Here is a 5,168-nt window from a genome sequence, read left to right as displayed (position 1 = left end):
AAGCTAGAAGAGAGTGGGGGCCAATATTCAATATACTTAATCAACAGAACTTTCAGCCCAGAATTTCATATCCTGCCAATTTAAGCTTTACATTTGAAGGAAAAATAAAATCTTTTAGGAACAAGCAAGTACTCAGAGATTTTATTACCACCAGGCCTGCTTTACAAGAACTTCTAAAAGAAGCATTATACACAGAAAGGAACAACCAGTATGACCCTTTCTAAAAATACATCAATAAGTAAAGAGCATTAACATAAAGAAGAATTTTTATCAACGAAAGGACAAAATAGCCAGTTAACAACAAATGGCAGCAACCCTAAATTTAAATTGACCAAATCTCCTAATCAAAAGATACAGACAAAATCTAACGGTATATCCAAAGATATACATAGACTGAAAATAAAGGGTTGGAAAAAAAAAAACAAAAACGTACCAACCAAATGGAGAGCAAAAATAGATAAATAAGAAGCAGGAGTTGCAATTTTCACATTTGACAAAATAGATTTCAAAGCTACAAGGATACAAGGGTAAAAGGATTAATGTAATAATAAGAGATCTTAACACCCAGATACATAAGACCCATAATGAGATTTAGATTCAATGAGACAACAAATTGATAATGATACCCATGACTGGAACTAAGATCCAGAACAAATAAACTCAATAGAGCTCTCCATGTTAAACACACAAAATATATATTATCCACAAAATCTAACGATATATCTAAAGATATACAAAGACTCAAAACAAGGGGATGGAAAAAAACTCACCAACCAAATGAAGAGCAAAAATAAATAAATAAAAAGCAGGAGTTGCAATTCTCACACTTAATAAAATAGATTTCAAAGCTACAAGGATGCAAGGGTAAAAGGATTAATGTAATAATAAGAGATCTTAACACCCAGATACATAAGACACATAATGAGATTTAGATTCAACGCGACAACAAATTGATAACGATATCCAGGACTTGAACTCAGAGCCAGAACAAATAAACACAATAGAGGTCCCCATTTTAAACACATAAAATATGCATAAAAAAAAAAGGAACAGGTGACTATATGGTTACAGTGGCTACCTAGATTTTAAACTCAGTTAGTTTTACAGTTTCAACAACAAGACTGGAAAATATTTATTGAGTTCTTACTATTTGTCAGACAGTTAGTGATATGGTTTGGCGGTTTCCCCACCCAAATGTCATCTTGAATTGTAGTTCTCATAATCCCCATATATCATGGGAGGGACCTTGTGGGAGGTAACTGAATCATGGGGGTAGTTGTCTCCATGCTGTTCTTGTGAAAGTGAGTTCTCACAAGATCTGACAGTTTTATAAGGGGCTTTTCCTCCTTTTGCTTGGCACTTCTCTTCCTGCTGCCATGTGAAGAAAGATATGTTTGCTTCTCCCTTTCCAGCATGATTGTAAGTTTCCTGAGGCCTTTCTAGTCATGCTGAACTGAGTCCATTAAACCTCTTTCCTTTACAAATTACCCAGTCTAGTGGATGTGCTGACCCCTGTAATTTCCCTAAATATGGGAAACTTGACTGCATTATTTGTGGTAGTGGGCCTTTCATTCACACTTTCTCCTTGGGAAAAAGAAAAAGGAAACAGATGAGCACATTCAACATTTCTCAGTGGTGTGGCAGATCTCTGGGGCTTAATCTCCCTATATCATTCAGAGTGTGAATCTTTCAGGAAATAGGCATTTATATTATGAACACTTGCTTCGATCTACTGTACATGACCTTTGATATCCTCTGTCATTTTGGAAAATAGCCCCAGGATCTAGACTTTCAGCTTTTGGGACAAGGTAGGAGTAGACAAAATTCCTTTCCCCATGAGGTGGAAGAAAGTATAGTCTGTCTTACTGCATACAGATGTAATGAGTTAGAAGAAAGTATAGTCTGTCTTATTACATATAGATGTAATGCAGGGAGTATAATTTTCTAATAACAGTAAAAGAGAATGTCATAAAAGATATACTATGCTAAATAATTATTTCATATAAAATGCAACTATGTCACAACATGATTTGTATACAATGTTCTGTTTATTTTTATATCTTCATTTTTTTGTTTACTTGTTTTAAAGGCAGGGTCTCACTCTGTCACTCAGGCTGGAGTGCAGTGGCACGGTCATGGTTCACTGCAACCTCAAACTCCTGGGCTCAAGTTCCCACCCTAGCTTAATAAGTAGCTGGGATTATAGGTATGTGCCACCATGCACAGATAATTTTTAATATTTTTATAAAGATGGAGTCTCACTATGTTGCCCAAGCTGATATGGAACTCCTGGCATCAAGTAATACTCCTGCCTCAGTCTCCTAAAGTGTGGGATTACAGGCATAAGCCACTATACCCAGCCTGTCTTAGTCTTAAGACTGCTCAAGAGTGGGACTTTTCAGCAAAACATTTAACTTAGCTGTGCCATATTTAGCCAAGATCTTTCTGAGATTGGCTTAGAAAATAGGGGTTAGGAAGATGGCTGAATAGGAACAGCTCCAGAGTGCAGTTCCCAGTGAGAGTGACATAAAAGGTGAGCAATCTCCGCATTTCAACTGAAGTACCAGGTTCCTTTCAATGGGACTGGTTGGACACTGGCTGTAGCCCAAGGAGGGCAAACTGAGGCAGGTCAGGGTGTTGCCTCACCTGGGAAGTACAACTGGCCAGAGGATGGGGGACTCCTCCCCTCCAGTACTCTGGTTTAGATACTGTGCTTCTCCCATGGCCTTTGCAACCCACAGACAGGGAAATCCCCACCAGGCTCAAAAGCCCTGTGAGTCACCAGCACAGATCTGAGTGGCAGCTCCAGCCAGCACCATTGGTTTTCAGCACAGATCTGGGTGGATGTTTTGACTAGAGACAAGAGCACCTGTGGGATGGAACTTCTGACTTCCCAGAAAAAGGGGGAGCTGAAAGCAGGGAGACAGGTGATATGGCTTGGCGGGTCCCACCACCACAATGACCAGCAAACTGAAACCCTCTTGCTTGAGAGTTTTGCAGCCAGCACATCAGTTTGATGTGCTGGACCTGAAATGGTTGAGCTTGGTGGGGGGAAGGGCATCCTCCATAGCTAATCTTACCTGTGTAAATAAAAGCCAGAGGAAGTGCACACAGCAGCTGGAATGAGGCCATGGCAGCCCAGCAGCACCTCTGCAGGCAGACAAGGGACAGACTGCCTCCTCAAGGGACTCCCTGACTCCTGTATAACCAAAAAGACGCCACATACAGGAGAGCTCTGGCTAACACCTGGTGGGTACCCTTCTGGGACAAAGCTACCAGAGGAAAGATGAGGCAACAAATCTTGCTGTTCCACAGCCCCCACGGGTGATTCCCAGGCAAGCAAGGTCTGGAGTGGACCTCCAGCAATCCTACAGCAGAGGGGCCTCTTAGAAGGAAAATTAAAAAACAAAAAGAAACAGCTTCGATATCAACAGACAGGACATCCACTCAGAGACCCCATTCGAAATCACCAACTTCAAAGATCAAAGGTAGATAAATCCACAAAGATAGGAAGAAACTAGCGAAAAAAGGATGAAATCATCAAAGACTAGAATGCCTCTCCTCCTCCAAGGGATCACAACTCCTCACCAACAAGGGAACAAAACAGGATGGCGAATTAGTTTGATGAATTGACAGAAGCAGGCTTCAGACAGTGGGTAATAACAAACTTCTCTGAGCTAAAGGAACATGTTCTAACCCAACACGAAGAAACTAAAATCCTTGAAAAAAGGTTAGACAAAATGCTAACTAGAATAACCAGCTCAGAGAAGACTATAAACGACTTGATGAAGCTGAAAAACATAGCATGAGAACTTCATGAAGCATACACAAGTTTCTTTTTTTTTTTTTTGCATACACAAGTTTCAATAGCTGAATTGATCAAGCAGAAGAAAGGATATCAGAGATTGAAGATCAACTCAATGAAATAAAATGAGAAGGCAGGATTAGAGAAAAAAGAGTGAAAATAAATGACAAAGCCTCCAAGAAATATGGAATTATGTGAAAAGACCTAATCTACACTTGATCGGTGTACCTGAATGCAACAGGGAGAATGAATCCAAGCTGGAAAACATTCTTCAGGGTATTATCCAGGAAAACTTCCCAAACCTAGCAAGGCAGGCCAACATTCAAATACAGAAAATACAAAGAACACCACAAAGATATTCCTCAAGAAGAGAAACCCCAAGGCATATAATCATTAGATTCAGCAGGGTTGAAATGAAGGAAAAAATGCTAAGGGCAGCCAGAGAGAAATGTTGGGTCACCCACAAAGGGAAGCCCATCAGACTCACATCAGATCTCTCAGCAGAAACCCTACAAACCAGAAGAGAATGGGGGCCAATATTCAACATCCTTAAAGAAAAGAACTTTCAACCTAGAATTTCATATCCAGCCAAACTAAGCTTCATAAGTGAAGGGGAAATAAAATCTTTTATGGACAAGCAATTGCTGAGAGATTTCATCACCACCAGACCTGCCTTATAAGAGCTCCTGAAAGAAGCAATAAACATGAAAAGGAACAACCAGTACCAGCCACTGCAAAACATACCAAATGGTAAAGACCATTGATACTATGAAGAAACTGCATCAACTAATTAATGGTCAAAACAACCAGCCAGTAACAAAATAACAGGATCAAATTCACATATATTTATATTTAATATTATTGTTAAATGTAAATGGCCTAAATGCACCAATCAAAAGACACAGACTGACAAACTGGACAAAAAATAAAGATCCATTGATGTGCTATATTCAGGAGACCCATCTCACATGCAAAGACACACATAGACTCAAATAAAGGGATGGAAGAAGATTTACCAAGCCAATGGAGAGCAAAAAAAGCTGGGGGTGCAATCCTAGTCTCTGATAAAATAGACTTTAAATCAACAAAGATCAAAAGAGACAAAGAAGGGCATTACATAATGGCAAAATGATCAATGCAGCAAGAAGAGCTAACTATCCTAAATATATATGCACCCAATACAGGAGCACCCAGATACATAAAGCAAGTTCTTAATGACCTACAAAGAGACTTAGACTCCTACACAATAATAGTGGGAGACTTTAACACTCCACTGTCAATATTAGACAGATCAACAAGACAGAAAATTAACAAGGATATCCAGGACTTGAAGTCAGATCTGGACCAAGCAGACCTAATAGAT

Source organism: Callithrix jacchus, chromosome X (assembly GCF_049354715.1).
Source record: "Callithrix jacchus isolate 240 chromosome X, calJac240_pri, whole genome shotgun sequence".
Lineage (NCBI taxonomy): Eukaryota > Metazoa > Chordata > Mammalia > Primates > Cebidae > Callithrix > Callithrix jacchus.
This window is presented reverse-complemented; position numbering follows the sequence as displayed.